At 41.6% G+C, this 15724-nt stretch overlaps 1 pseudogene; it reads right to left on the reverse strand.

The window, feature by feature from the left end:
* Window positions 1-953: 953 nt before the first annotated feature.
* On the reverse strand, window positions 954-9755 carry LOC149164044 (calcium-transporting ATPase, endoplasmic reticulum-type pseudogene; annotated as a pseudogene).
* Between the last annotated feature and the right edge of the window lie 5969 nt (window positions 9756-15724).

Here is a 15724-nt window from a genome sequence, read left to right on the forward strand (position 1 = left end):
TCCTCTAGCTTGTTCTCCCACGAATTTGGCTGCCAAGTGCTCATTAAGACCTTCAATTTTGTCTCCAAGTTGACCAAAAAGGCTACACAAAGCACCCATTAGACTTGTTGGCATAATGACTAACCAAATTCACTCTATTAACATAAAAATAATCAAAAACATGCAATAAACCAATGAGAATGGTGGATTAAGTCAACTTAGGAGATTGGATGAGCCCAAATAATTGTCCATTTTTGGGGCTCATCATCACCCCCCTACTGAAAGTGTTGCTCATCCTCTGAGAAACCAATCTCTCTCCTTATCTTTGATGGCCTTGGTGGCTTCTTTGGCTAACATCTCTGCTGTTTTCTCCCTTGGCTTCCCTCTTTTCAAACTTCCTGTAGAAACAGTTCGCTGGCTTCTTGTAGAAACAGTCCTCTGTCTTCCTGTAGAAACAGTCTTCACTGTTTTGGCCTGCTTGGCTGAGGGTGCCTTCTCCTTTCAGCTTTGCTGTGGCAGCCTTCATCTTCTCCCCCTTTCTGCTCTTCCCACTGTCTGCTCCTTTTCCTAGAGAATTCTCAGCGTTGGTATGATTGTGTAAGTATATTTAATATGATGGTTGAAATTGTGGTGAAAGGAGATAAAACCCATGGAGAATGGAAGAGAAGAGTGGTTGCATGCCTCCTCAACAAACTTCAAGCTTCAAATCCCTCTCCATACTTGATTCTGGCCTGCCCAAAGGCTTCTACAGGATGTTTCTGGTAAAAATACAGAACTTCCTATAGAAAGTCCTGTAGCTTCCTGTAGAAGGTTGAACCATGACTAAATTGTGCCCGAACCCTGAAAAAATGAGTGTTCATGGAGGGGATGGATGTGCTTAGGGTGGCCAAACCAGGTGCTGCCTCCTTAGCTAAAATATCGACCAGCTTCTCCTTCTGCTGCCCTTTCTCTAAACTTCCTGTAGAACTGCCCAATCAACACAAAGCCTTTGAACTCATTTGATGAAACTTTCTCAAGAGTAATTCCCTTGATGCATCATCTAATTCAACAACTGATCCATCTGCAAGTTGTTGAAAAGCACTCCTTTCAAGCAAGTTTTCCATGGCGCCTTTTACTAGCAGACGATTTTGTCCCATTGGTTCCATGACAATAACACCCATGGATTTTCGATCACAATCAAACTCCAATAAAGCCAGCCTCTTTGATCTTTGTATCCACCAATCATAATTGCCCAATTGCACTGTGCCACTGTTGAGAATGGCACTTGTATCACCTGCCATTGGGTCTGGAACTCCCATTTTTTCAACCAATGCCTTCAAGGCTGCCTCAGTGGGAATACCAGTAGCATGGAACTGGTGACCTTGACAAGATATCCCTGCATCATTTAAAACTGCAACAACTTCTGCCAGAGTTTCTAAATCTTCCCCCATATTATGTGCAGGCCAATCCAATATTTTTCCATCCTCAGGATTATATGTTGTTCCTTCAACAGTAAATTCTCTAAGTGAACCAGCACTGTGCCCTATGACTATAAACTCACTGACAGGCGTCTGATTGGTTGTAAGAGTACCTGTCTTATCAGAGAAAATCACTGTGGTGCAACCCAAAGTCTCCACGCTCGGTAACTTACACACAATAGCATTTGTTTGTGCCATTTTACGAGTGCCAAGAGCCAAACATGTAGTAATCACAACAGGCAATCCCTCTGGTATAGTAACAACTGCCAGAGCAACAACAATCTTAAAGTAGTACGTACATTTCTCAAAGGAAAACCTGATATTGTTTTAGCCACCCATCTATGACTTCCCATGAAAGAAAATATTTGTAGTTCATGATCCAGACAAGAATACAAATGGCATCAATCATGGTTGTCAGTCTTTCACCAAATTCATCTAACTTCCTTTCAAAGGGGGATCATGACATTCCATTGAAGCTTCCTGAATTTGTGCCTAAATTTTACCTGTTTTTGTAAACATGCCAGTGCTCACAACAATGCATGTGCACCAGCCATTGGTAACTGTAGTTCCTGCAAACACCATGCATGCTTTTGACTGCAACTCACAGTCACACAAGGTGGCTGGATATGTTCTTTTGATCAGATTCTGAATTCAAACAGATTGCTCCATCATTAACAGATCTATAATGCGTTTAAAAAAACTCTGAAATCAATACTTTCAAGAACCTTGGTAACCTTGGACACGAGCTTTAACTACTTTTCTCATTTCAAGCTTGAATTTTGACAAAAATCTCGGGTTTTCCTTCTGCAGAGCTGTTTTCTGCCTTTCCTGTAGACGACATCCTATAGAAACGCCTGTAGAGTGCGACAGGCGGGAATCTTTGAAGGGACTGTAGAGATCTCGAGAAAAAAAGGCAGAAATCTGTAGAGCACCATTGTTTAACTGACCTGGAAATGGTGGACATGCGCTTCAGTTGACCGCAGTTGAACAAAGAGTGGTGAGAGTTTCAACCGAGTGTCCCTTCAATTACTGCATGATTTGTGGTGAGGTGGAAAAAAAACATACGCGTTGGCTTTTTCGAACTGAAGTGATGTTATGAACTGCATGTCTTCTATTTGTTAATCAACTGATGCCCTGTTCACTGAAGTTCAACAAGTCTACCACTAATTGTGTTTTTCAAATTTTCACGTGGATGACTGATCATGCTGCGTGATTTTTGCCTTGCTGAGTGCAATTGAACGTAGCTCTCTTCTTGGCTGAATCCACTCATCTCATTCGTTCATGCAGTTCTTGAATTAGATTCATGCAATAGAGGAATAGGTTTTGTCATGTACCTGAAGCCAAACGGCTGCTTGTGAAGCTTCTTGCTGTTGCATGCTCTGATTCTGCTACTGCATGCTTGGATCCTTTGATTGCATGAGGCTTGGCTAATGATTTTTGATTTCTTTTCCTTGTGCAGGTGTCCTATGGCTGGATCTGAGCTGCATGCAATCGTTTCCACGTTCAACTCTGCCCGTTCAAGCTGCTGCTGCTGCATGGTCACAAAACCAGAACTTCATTTTGCCATTTCTCCCAAACGGTAGATCGGATTAATCTAAAACTTGGTGAGCATGTTCCTATCATCATTATGCATCTCCCATATCAAAATCGTGATCAATGGATGCACGAATTTCGAGAAAAATGGAAAATGGCTGAAGATTTCAGAGCTCGATTTCATGGAAACCGTGCATCGGAATCGGCTGAAACTGCTTGGGTAGGCTACTATCACCCATGTACATCTCCCCATGAAACAGGTTTTAAAATGGATGCATGGTTATGGAGAAAATGCAAAAATGGCTGATCATGATGGAGGCTGATTTCTTGGAAACCGTGCATCGAAATTGGATGAAACTGCTTAGGCATGTTGTCATTAACCTTGTACAATTCCCCATAAAACGTTTTGTCAAATGGATGCATGGTTTTCAAGTTATGGCAAAAACAAATTTTGTTATATGGATTTTTGCCTCAAGGCTTTTTGCATGTGCTTGCATGGTATGACAAAATGAATTTTGGCTGTGATGCAGGTATGGAGATGATGGAGGAGGAGTTGGAAGATTGCATGAGGACTTCTAAACCCTTGAGGAAGCTACCATGTTCGCCAAACCACTTTTTGAAATGCATGCCTAGTTTCCCACAATTTCTACAGGAAGTTCCTGTAGAAGCACAATGAGAAGCACAAGGAGGTGGAAAAAATGATGGAGAAAGGCAAGGGATGGACACACAAGTGCTTGTAGGCCTAATCAATAGATTCCCACCATCAGATTCACTTTTGAAATTGGATTTGGCTCGTCCAAAGGTTCTACAGGATGTTTCCTGTAGAAATACAGAGCTTCCTGTAGAAGGCACAAGAACAATTACTTTGACCTTGATTTGAGTGCTCCTCCTGTCATGAAATGTCCTTCTTGCAACCTGCAATGTCATTGCTGCAACATGAAATTATTCAATGGAGATTAGCTTTATTTTTCTTTTTCTTTTTTCTCTTTTTTTTTTTTGAAAAAAACTAGGGCACCTCATGGAGGTTTTCACCCTAATTGCCTGCCCTGGGCGCCTCCAAGGGAGGTTTTCACCCAGAGATCTTATTCTCTTTTCTCTTTTTTTCAACCCATTGACCGCCTCATGGAGGTTTTCAATCAATGAGCCAATCTAAGGCGCCTCCGAGGAGGTTTTCACCTTAGATTTTTATTTTTCTCTTATTTTCATTTTTTTTTCTTTTTTTTTCTTCTTTTTTTTCTTCCACCCTACCCTACTTGAAAAACAAAATCATTTTCAAGTATAAGAATACTTCCAATGGAGCCATGTGCACATCGAGATTAGAGAAAAAATGATGTGAAGGCTTGAAATGCATGCTTGGACAAGTATCCAGATCTCAGAGACCAAATGATCTGGCTTTGAAGGGATCAAACGAAGTTGAGGAAGAAAGTACTGCTGCAACTTAGTGACCTTCTGAAACCATATCTCAATATAGCTTTGATATCCTTGGTTCTTTTGCTGATCTGGATCATTCTTCATGTCACCTTCTATCATGACCTTCTGATCTTCCTCTTTTTGTTGATCTTTCTCTTTAATACATGGAAGATTTGATGGTAACCATGAAGGAACTCTCTCGATCTCTGATTCTGATCTCTTCTCTTCATTAAGTGCAGCCCATGGTTCTTTGATCTCCTCTTTGGAATCTTCTTTTGCTTTTGGTCCTTCAATGTTGTCAATAGATTCTCTCTTTTGCAACACTCTTCCTAAGCTTTGGTGAACATCATTGAGCTCAAAAGGAGTCATTTGCACATGTTGTGCCTCAGCTTTGCAATTGGGTTGAGCTGCTCCATTGCAGGGTTTTGGAAATGGAGGTACGGGTAGCTGAGTGGGGGTGTGAAATTGAGATGGAGATGGATGGCATTGTGGTTGGGTAGGCATTTGGGGTTGCCTTGGTGGAGGAGGAGGCGATGGTTGTGGATGAGCAGGTGGTGGAGGAAAATGAGCGGGATGAGAGTTGTACTGGGGCCTCCACTCCTGATAATGTGCATTCCACTGAGGCTGTGGCTGAGCATAAGAGTGAAACGAATGAGCAGCTGGTTGGGCATAATATGGATCTGTGAAGGAATAAGGAGGAGGTGTGAACCAGGAAGGATGAGCAGGGGGACCCCAAGAAGGCATGAAGGTGGCTTAGTAAGGGTCATAATAGGTCTCGGGTGTCCCTTGTAGTTCCTGCTGGTAGGGTACGGGTCCATGTGGCCTCCTTTGGTTCATATAACAGAGTGATTTAGTGGCTCCCTTGACTCTTTGATATGTAGCTTTGATTCTGGGCAAGGAAGGGCACTAATCTGTAGGATGGTATTCTTCACAGATGAAACACACTTCTAGAGAGTGCATTGGACATTCGTTCCTAGGATGCTTTCTAGTGCACCTAGGACAAAAAATGGCCAAAGCCCTCTTGGATTCTTCTTGCTTCTTTTGGATCCGCAAGGTATCCAGTTGCATGGCAAGAAACTGCCTCATATCACTCTTGAAATCTTTGATCTGATTTTCAAATTCATCTTTAGACAAGATGTTGCTCCCAACATTTCTGCTTGTAGCCATTTGCTCCAAAGGAATGTTTTCTTCTTCTTCTCCCCTAGAGGTTCTTCAGATATGTCTTGATGTCCACCCAGGGGTCCTTCAATCACAACCATCGAAGAAGAGAGAATCTTGGCTGTGTGAAGCAGTGGGGGTGTTGTGCAATCATTTTTCTAACTTATCTCTACTCCTACAAGGCATGAAATGGAATATTTTTATGAAATGAAAGGCAACAACGCCAAAAAGATGGTGGGCTCCAGTATTGTAGCAATAATGCTACAACTCCTGGGGCTTCCTATCTCTAATTTTATCAACCCGGTAGTTCGTACAAACTTGGAAGCGACGGTGTTGTATGCACAAGTACTAGCTCTTGTCGCAGTTGTCACTTGGTCAGCTGGCACAAGTCCACTAGGGCTCAAGCCAACTTCTATATGTTCTCAGAAGAAGCTTTCTAAATGATGGACGAAGGCTATCTCAAAGGAAATTAATCTACTTTGCAAAAATGAACTGAAAGCCAACCAAAACATGGAAACCCTAGTAAACCCTAATCTGACTAGCTTAATCTCTATGATGCAATGGTGGGAGTTCAAGTGTCTAAGAATGATGCCATTACTGCTAGTGATATGAAATGCATGAGCTTAAACTACTTCTATTGAAAATAACATTGTTTTTATATTTTTTCTTAAGTGGTTGGAGTTATTATGACTTGTTTCTTATTAGGTTTTGACTGTGCAGGGGTGGTTTGAAGGGAAGGAAAGCTTGGGAAAGGTCAGGAGGGCTAGGAGAGGTTCCAGGGGATCCAAAACATCATTCCACAGAAGTCCACAACGTTCAGGTGCTCGGCAACCGAGTGTGTAGGCTTCTACAGGATGTCTGCAGGGGTTTCTACAGGATGTTCAGAGATTTCTACAGGATGTTCTGAAAAGAGGATTTTGGAGAATGGATGGAGGGAAAAAGGTGGAGGAACGAGTATGGAGGTGAAATAGGGGTCTGAAGTGGCCTAGGAACTGATGGATGAAGCTAAGGAATGGCGAGGATGGTTCGATTTGTTCAAGGGAGAGTGAAGCAATGTTGCACAAAAATTAGGGTTTTGGGAGCGAACGGCAAAAGTGAAGCAAGGGTTCTAAGTAGAGGGTGGAGTGGATTGTGCTGTTGGAGAATAAGCAGATGAAGGAGTGGTACAGGTGCTCTGCAAGTCGCTTTTCAAACTGACCAAACAAAGATATGCAAGAAAACAAAGATCTAGTTATAAAACCTATGACCTAGTTACTTCACTCTAATCTGACCTAAGTAACAACAAAAGGAAATGAACAGCAATTTATTCGAAATGAAATGCATGAACTAACTTATGCCACTAAGAAATCATCAACTGAAGCATTTAAACACTACTAATATTAGCATCTACAAAAGAGGGTTCCAACACTAAGAGTTGCATGGAAAAGCAAAACAGCGTTTTTGTTGGCAGCAAAGTCACGTTGGTCCCAGCTCATGATTCCACTGAGGGAGAGGTGAGATCCAAGGTGCTTGGTAGCCTTTTTCTTGTTATTATCCTACCAATCTATTCTAACCATGAGAATCTACTTTAACCATCAAAAGAAATCCAAATAACAATGCAAGATTTAAATACAAATAGCAGATTTTATTCTAGGAATGCAGCAAAACACATAAAGATAAACAAGGGAGGTACTGGGCACTTGAGATGGGCCCAAACCCAAGAGCTACAGCCTCCCAAGAGAGATTTAGAGCTGGTGCAAAGCTGGATTCATCTTTATTAAACAAGAATGAAGAGTTACATCAAAGCTGTCCACAAGGAGAGCTTGAGAATGAGCTGAAAGCAAAGCTAATCCATGGCCTACAAATCGAATTACAAAATGACTAACTACTGGCTAACTACTAGCTACAAAATGACTACCAACTAGCTCCCTAAAATGACTAACTGAAATGAGGTCTTAAGCCCTCTTATTTATACAATTTGAGGACCCAACAGTCCTCCTAAAATTTAGGGACTTGGCTGCCCAAGACTTGTAGTTAACAGCAATCCAACTTGACTTACTTAGCTGCCCTTGTGCTCATTGATTTGGTGGCCTTTGAACTCCGAGCTGATGGTGGAGAATTCGAGGTAAGGGCCAATAAATGAGGGGGACACCTTCCTACAAATCCTCTAGCTTGTTCTCCCACGAATTTGGCTGCCAAGTGCTCATTAAGACCTTCAATTTTGTCTCCAAGATGACTAAAAAGGCTACACAAAGCACCCATTAGACGTGTTGGCATAATGACTAACCAAATTCACTCTATTAACATAAAAATAATAAAAAACATGCAATAAACCAATGAGAATGGTCGATTAAGTCAACTTAGGAGGTTGGATGAGCCCAAATAATTGTCCATTTTTGGGGCTCATCAAAGGGTAACAAGGGTAACCAAGGTAATGAGCCTAGTGAACCCTAAGGGAACCAACTTGACACCAACAACCAACAATAGGGTGGCCAACCCAAGCAGAAGAAGGTTATTCGTACAAACAAACCTTGTGCATGTTGTGGTGTACATGGCCACTATACACATGAGTGTCCCCTCTTACCCGAGATGTGCCAAATGTGGGAAGCTCAAGTAGCTTCTCGAGGCCAACAGCTGCATCAAAATCCTACGCCACCTCAACCTATTATGCTCACAAATCATTTACGTCAGCAAGGATTTGTTGCTGCTCAACCCGAGCAAGGTCAAGCAGCCAACCTCCCCCAACATTCTGGTTCCGATGACTACTAGATCATGATGATGAACTTTGATGAGGTTAACTCCTTCCATATCAAACTACAAACTTGATCGCGTCAACATGATAAGCCCTTTACTTCATCAGCTTCTGAGTCAAAAACCAAAGGATCCATTGAGCTTCTTATGACATGAAATTTTCCTTAACAATCCCTCAATCAAAAGTTGAGGCCATTCCCAAGATCCCAAAGGGACCATTATGCTGTAATGTGCCTTCTAAGTGTTAGCCTCCTGCTGCAGTAGGTTAATCATCTTTCATGATCGACATTTTTACATGCCAAATATGTCATACTTTGCTTACTGCAATGCTCCATATTTGCTACAGATGGCCAGAGAAGTATCTATGAGGGTGTGCCAGTTTTAATGCTACTGCTTTGTTCCAGTTTTGATAAGTAATCCATTTTGATCAGTTTTCAGTTAAGGGGAGGTCCAAAAAGCTTAATCTTGGTCTCCCTAGATTTCAATTTCCTGTTTTAGAATATAGAGAATAAACATCTGTCCAAACTGTCTAATCTTGGCAGATTATTAGATTAGGTAGAGAATAAAGGTTCCCAACTGCTTAATCTGGGGCTTTGGAAGTGATAAGGGTAGTTGTAGATAGAAACTCAAAAGGAAAAGAAAAGAAAAAGAAAAAGAGCAGCTGAGGGTTTGCAAGTCTAAGTGCACCCTCCTTGAAGTAATAAAAAATGCTAGGCACTAAGATGGGTAGGTAGAAAGGGGTTGCAGAAGCTTGTTTTCAGTTATATTGCTGGCCTTGATAGAAAGCATATATTGACAAGAGAAGGTTCACCTGTTTCAACATTTTGGTGACAACACAGTGAAGCATGACTAACTCCCCAATCATTCCCCACAAAACTTCTTTCTAACATTCCCTAAAGGTCCAATGGGATTTCCTCATTGTGTACTAATATCACCTTCTGATTATGGCAACATCAAGCCAAGGTGTTGATTCCTATTACACAAGAAGCCACATTTCTTGTGTAAAATCATTCCTAACCCTCATCTGCTTGTAAATCTAAGTTTACTCCTTAAACTTAGCTCTCTGTTTCTCTTCCACATCTCAAAGTTCATATTAACTTCTAAACTTACTATATAGCTCCCTAAGTTCTCCCATTCCCTATTATTATAGCATTATTGTGCGAAAAAAATCCCATAAATATATATATATATCCCCCCCCTTGGGCAATCTAGCCATATATCCCAAAGTTTGGAAGTGTGAGAAAGTCGGAGTCCCATGGAATATGTGTTCATACTTTACTTTTGGGAATTGAATCAACACTCGGTTGATTTAATAACCCTAAGCACACCTTATAAATGGATATATCGTTTACCATTTATCCCCGAAAACCTCAGAAAACCCACAATTTCATTTATCCAAAGTTTTGTCCCGGCGCAATTTTCCAGTAATAACAATTGTTTATTAGACGGGCCTCGCCGTATTGCTCTGCCATCTCTGCATCCCGTCATCCGTCAGATACGGGCCCTCCCATCCGACGGTCCTCGGCGATTTCGGACTGCCCCCGATCACTGTCCTTTAGCGCCCGAAAAGTGTCAGAGGGTGACGTAGGGCCTGTGGCGCGTGTCAATTTCTCGTTGTATCGGGCGGCTTCCGACACAAACCGGGCCCGTACCAAAAGCAGTCCGATAAAACCGCTTACAGCCAGTCCCTTTCCGCCACGTTCATCGCTTTTCGAAGGTTTTATGTGTTGGGACCAATGGTCCACCCCGATGCGATTTAGTGCCAGCCATTGGATCGGCCCGCGCCGGATCCAACGACCAGCATTCAATCCTATGAACAGTAATCGCTCCCGCCCCAATTTTGAAGGATTTTCACGTTTAAAGCTTTTTTGCCTTATAAAAGGGAAAAGGGCCATTTTCTTTTAAACAGTTCAGCGCCCGTGCCCGCCACGCTTCCAAAAGAAACATGGCATTCTTTAGTCCATATTTGATCGCTCCAGGCCCGAAATAGCTCCAGATTGCAGGATTTTGGCCTCGGCGTGCCTCCAACATCCAGTCTTCCGCCAGTTAGCAGTTGTTCATCATTTTTAGTACCATTTTTGATCGGCCAGCGCCGATAGAATTCCAATGGCCACGGAAGCATTTGCAACAGTTATTGTGCATTAAAAGGAAGAAGGGGGCGATGGGACAGTTTAAAGAGTATTAGTGGTCAGAAAAGGCCCAGATTTAGTGCCAAAGTGTATCAGGATACGTCAAAGTATATCAGTGAAGGTGTTCAATGGAAACTTTGAACCCGAAGCAAGAAATCATTAAAGAGCATCCCAGCAAAGTCAATAAAGTAGCTCTGAGCCATAAAGGCTCACAAACTCACAGTTTTGGCCACTTAAGGCGGCACAACCACTTGCAGGCGCAAATGAAGGAATTTAAAGCACACTTATGGCTAAAAGAGCCAGCACAGAGCCATAAGGACAGATTTTGATCCATTTTTGAGGCAGCTGCCCCAGCGTAGCACTTAGATAAATGTTTTAAGCATTTACTTCAAGATAAAATAGGTTAAGGCACTCATTTTCCTCAGATTTGCCTATGATCTGCTGTAAATAGATATTTTGAGATGCCAGTTGCCCCAGCGCAGCTGTTAGATAGATATTTCTGCCATTTACTTCTGTACAAATTAGGTTAAAGGCATTTATTTGATGAGATCTATCTCAGATCTGTTTTTTGTAGATATTTTTTCTATTTAAACCACCCTCTATTATGAAAAAAGGGTTGGTTGGTCGATAACTTCCTCTAGACTTGCATTGTATTTTCTGAGAGTCTCTATAATCAAAGATCGCTAGAATGTTTGGGAGATGAACTGACTGTTGTGTTTTAGTGTCTGAAGAGTGACTATGGAATCCTAACACTTCTACATAGCCCAATAAGTGTTTCTTATCTCTGTTTACAGTTTGTATGTTTTATTCCATCATTGTTTCACTATCTAAATAGCAGAAAGAAAGAATAGTTCAGAGCTCACTTAGTTGTATTCTGTTCTCAATTTCTGTGATTTATCTATGTTTTCCTCTGAATTAGTCCTGAATATGAATACTGATTTGCTCATATTTACACTAGTTCCTTCATATATGAATGTTGTTTAGGAATCCTTGATTGCTTCTATATAAATGTTCATTCACCTTCCCTCTGTTAGCATAATGAGAGCTACTTAGTTGCCTTTCATTCACTGACCTTCGTTCCATCTTTATTCTAGCTAGATATTGTTTTATGTGTAGCTATCCTTCTCTGTACTCCTCTTGTGACCAAGAAAACGCGACAGCAAGCGTAATCCACGACTCCATGCCCAATGGTTTGAACTTCTCACACTATGCATCCCAACTCTGTTTGAAAGAATCCTCCATCCCACCAAAATCAAAACAAAACCCAAGAAAATCATAACTAGCCTAAAATCAACCCAAAACAAAGCTAAATTATAAAGAGAGAGCCCTCTCTGATTGCAGGTAGGCTAGGATCTGCAGTCCAAAGATTGGTTTGTGGTTACCTCGGCCGTATCCTTTAAGGAGCTTTAAGGACAACCTGAGTGATAACATAATGGCGACTCCGCTGGGGACAAATCTCGTTTTCTGGAGAAAGTGCTCCTTTTCTTCAGAACGTTTTCATGTTTAGTTCTGATCTTTGATGGTGGACAGAGATCAGGCACTTCAAAGTTAAGTCATCCACCTAGCGACTCCACATCATTTTCAATCAAGACTCCACTGGAGGAACGAACCTGAAAGAGAAAATATTTAAGTTTCCTCCTGAAACAGTTCATTCAAGCTATATTCCAACTCCTTCTACTATTTCCTCTTCCATCCCCGTTGTTCCAGCTGTTTTGTTTCTTCCTGCTGTTCCATTTTTCCTGGAAAATATGGCGAATCGTTACACACCTTTACAATTACCTGTTAATCCTGGAGCTATGCCTCAGGATTACCAAACTAAAATCACTTATTTTGAGGGAACTTGGTCTTACACAGCCCTGCAACATACCAAAAAAATGCAGGACTATTTTGAGATTTATGAAATAGATGATGATGCTATAAGAATGAATATTTTTGTCCAAAGTCTCAGAGGTGATGTTAGGCCCTGGTTTAGAGCTCTTCCTGTAAATTCCATAGCTGATCTAGAGGCTCTTTACCAAAAATTCCTTAACAGATGGGAGAAAAAGAAGGATCCCCTGCACATATTATCAGAATATGATACTATCAAAAGAGGCCCTTAAGAGGCTGTCTTCGACTATTGTGCAAGATTTAATAATGTTTATAATTCAATCCCACAGAACCTCAGACCTCCACCTAATCTTGCTATGTATAACTTCCCAGATGGTTTTGATACTGACATGGCATATCAACTGAGGGAAAGAGCCCCTCAAAGCTTAACAGACATGCAGAATATAACTGCTACTGTGGAGGAAAATCTGATTGCCAAGCGAAACAGAGCAAGAGCTAAGAGAAAAACTACTTGCAAAGATAAAACTTCAGTTTCTGAGCAATATATGGATGAATCTCCCAATCTATTGTATGAGGATAATTTCTCTCCTTCTTTCAGTTGTCTACCCAAATATCACCAATATGATGAAGATTATGCGCCCAATGTCCAAATCAGCCTTGCAGAGGAGTCAGAGCCTATTTTGGCAGAAAGCATAGTTCAGGATCAGCAGCCTGAACCCAGTGGTCAGGTTGGCTATTTCAGCTATGAAGAGGAGGTGGAAAAAGTAGAGAATTTTGATTTCAGCGAAGGAACTTTACCTCTTTGTTTTGAATATTTTTAGTTTATCAAGGATAATTATCATGCAATTTGTAACCAAGTATCATCAAGTGTTGATATTGGCCATCTAGAGGAGAGTCAAATCCTTGCTCCTGATGCATTACCTCTAGATTTGCAGCCCTAGAGTGGCATTGAATGTCAGATTGAAGAAGAAGACTCGGAAGTAGCAACATGTGATCAAGAAGTCCCAGATGATTCTCTGCCGCTTTGTTTTGAATCATCTGAATTATTTAAAGAAAAGGAGGAGCAGCAAGTGCAAATCTTTCAAGTGCCATCTGAGCCTGTTTGTAATGAGTTGCAAGTATCGCTCCAAGTTTTGTGCAATCCATTAGATGGCTGGCTGAGTGATGAAATAAGTCAGTGCTCTTCTCCATTAGCAGGCTGCAAGGCTTAGTATCAAAATGTTGATGGTTTCCACATTCCAAAGCATGATAACGATCCTAAACCTTTGTACAGTTGTTTATTTTAGCTCAGCAGTATTGTATATATGTTGCAGGACCCTTTTGTACAGTCTTTAGGTTCAGCGAAGGAGATCAGTAGCTTCCTAATCTCCTCAAAGATTAGCAAAGCCACATTAGATTACAAGATCTCAGCTGGCCTCACCAGCAAACACAAGCAGCAAAGCCCACTCATGTTTTTATTGCTTAAGTGGCTGCATTGGCTATTTCACTTCACCTAACAGCAAAGTAAGTGCTGGTTAGGGTAGGTAGGTTGGTAGGATCAATAAGGCAGCCAGCCAAGGGAATTTTGCATAGCACATCAACAATTGAATTCAAGGCATTCTAACCTGCTGTTCTTGGCTTGTCACAAGGAAAAGCCATCCCCAAGTGGAGCCACTGTTAGCCTCCTGCTGCAGCAAGTTAATCAGCTTTCATGATCGACATTTTTACATGCCAAATATGTCATACTTTTCTTACTGCAATGCTCCATATTTTCTACAGATGGCCAGAGAAGTATCTATGAGGGTGTGCCAGTTTTAATGCTATTGCTTTGTTCCTGTTTTGATAAGTAATCCATTTTGATCAGTTTTCAGTTAAGGGGAGGTCCAAACAGCTTAATCTTGGTCTCCCTAGATTTCAATTTCCTGTTTTAGAATATAGAGAATAAACATCTGTCCAAACTGTCTAATCTTGGCACATTGGTAGATTAGGTAGAGAATAAAGGTTCCCAACTGCTTAATCTGGGGCCTTGGAAGTGATAAGGGTAGTTGTAGATAGAAACTCAAAAGGAAAAGAAAAGAAAAAGAAAAAGAGCAACTGAGGGTTTGCAAGTCTAAGTGCACCCTCCTTGAAGTAATAAAAAATTCTAGGCACTAAGATGGGTAGGTAGAAAGGGGTTGCAGAATCTTGTTTTCAATTATATTGCTGGCCTTGACAGAAAGCATATATTGACAAGAGAAGGTTCACCTATTTCAACATTTTGGCGACAGCACAGTGAAGCATGTCTAACTCCCCAATCATTCCCCACAAAACTTCTTTCTAACATTCCCTAAAGGTCCAATGGGATTTCCTCATTGTCTACCAATATCACCTTTTGATTATGGCAACATCAAGCCAAGGTGTTGATTCCTATTACACAAGAAGCCACATTTCTTGTGTAAAATCATTCCTCACCCTCATCTGCTTCTAAATCTAAGTTTACTCCTTAAACTTAGCTCTCTGTTTCTCTTCCACATCTCAAAGTTCATATTAACTTCTAAACTTACTATATAGCTCCCTAAGTTCTCCCATTCCCTATTATTATAGAATTATTGTGCAAAAAAAATCCCATAAATATATATATTCCCCCCCCCCCCCTGGGCAATCTAGGCATATATCCCAAAGTTTGGAAGTGTGAGAAAGTCGGAGTCCCATGGAATATCTGTTCATACTTTACTTTTGGGAATTGAATCAACACCCGGTTGATTTAATAACCCTAAGAGCACCTTATAAATGGATATATCGTTTACCATTTATCCCCGAAAACCTCCGAAAACCCACAATTTCATTTATCCAAAGTTTTGTCTCGACGCAATTTTCCAGTAATAACAATTGTTTATTAGACGGGCCCCATCGTATCGCTCTGCCGTCTCCGCATCCCGTCATCCGTCGGATCCAGGCCCTCCCATCTGACGGTCCTCGGCGATTTCGGACCGCCCCCGATCGCCGTCCTTTACTTCCCAAAAAGTGTCAGAGGTTGACGTAGGGCCTATGGCACATGTCAATTTCTCGTTGTATCGGGCGGCTTCCGACACAAACCGGGTCCGTACCAAAAGCGATCTGATAAAACTGCTTACAACCAGTCCCTTTCCACCAGGTTCATCGCTTTTCAGAGGTTTTATGTGTTGGGACCAATGGTCCGCCCCGATGCGATTTAGCGCCAGCCGTTGGATCGGCCCGCGCTGGATTCAACGGCCAGCATTCAATCTTATGAACAGTAATCGCTCTCGCCCCAATTTTGAAGGATTTTCACGTTTAAAGCTTTTTTGCCTTATAAAAGGGAAAAGGGCCATTTTCTTTTAAACAGTTCGGCACCCGTGCCCGTCCAGCCTCCAAAAGAAACATGGCATTCTTTAGTCCATATTTGAGCGCTCCAGGCCCGAAATAGCTCCAAATTGCAAGATTTGGGCCTCGGCGTGCCTCCAGCATCCAGTCTTTCGCCAGTTAGCAGTTGTTCATCATTTTTAGTACCATTTTTGATCGGCC

Source organism: Pinus tabuliformis, chromosome 5_1, assembly GCF_031772625.1.
Source record: "Pinus tabuliformis cultivar Carrire ecotype Pingquan chromosome 5_1, CPIR1, whole genome shotgun sequence".
In the NCBI taxonomy this organism is placed as follows: Eukaryota; Viridiplantae; Streptophyta; class Pinopsida; order Pinales; family Pinaceae; genus Pinus; species Pinus tabuliformis.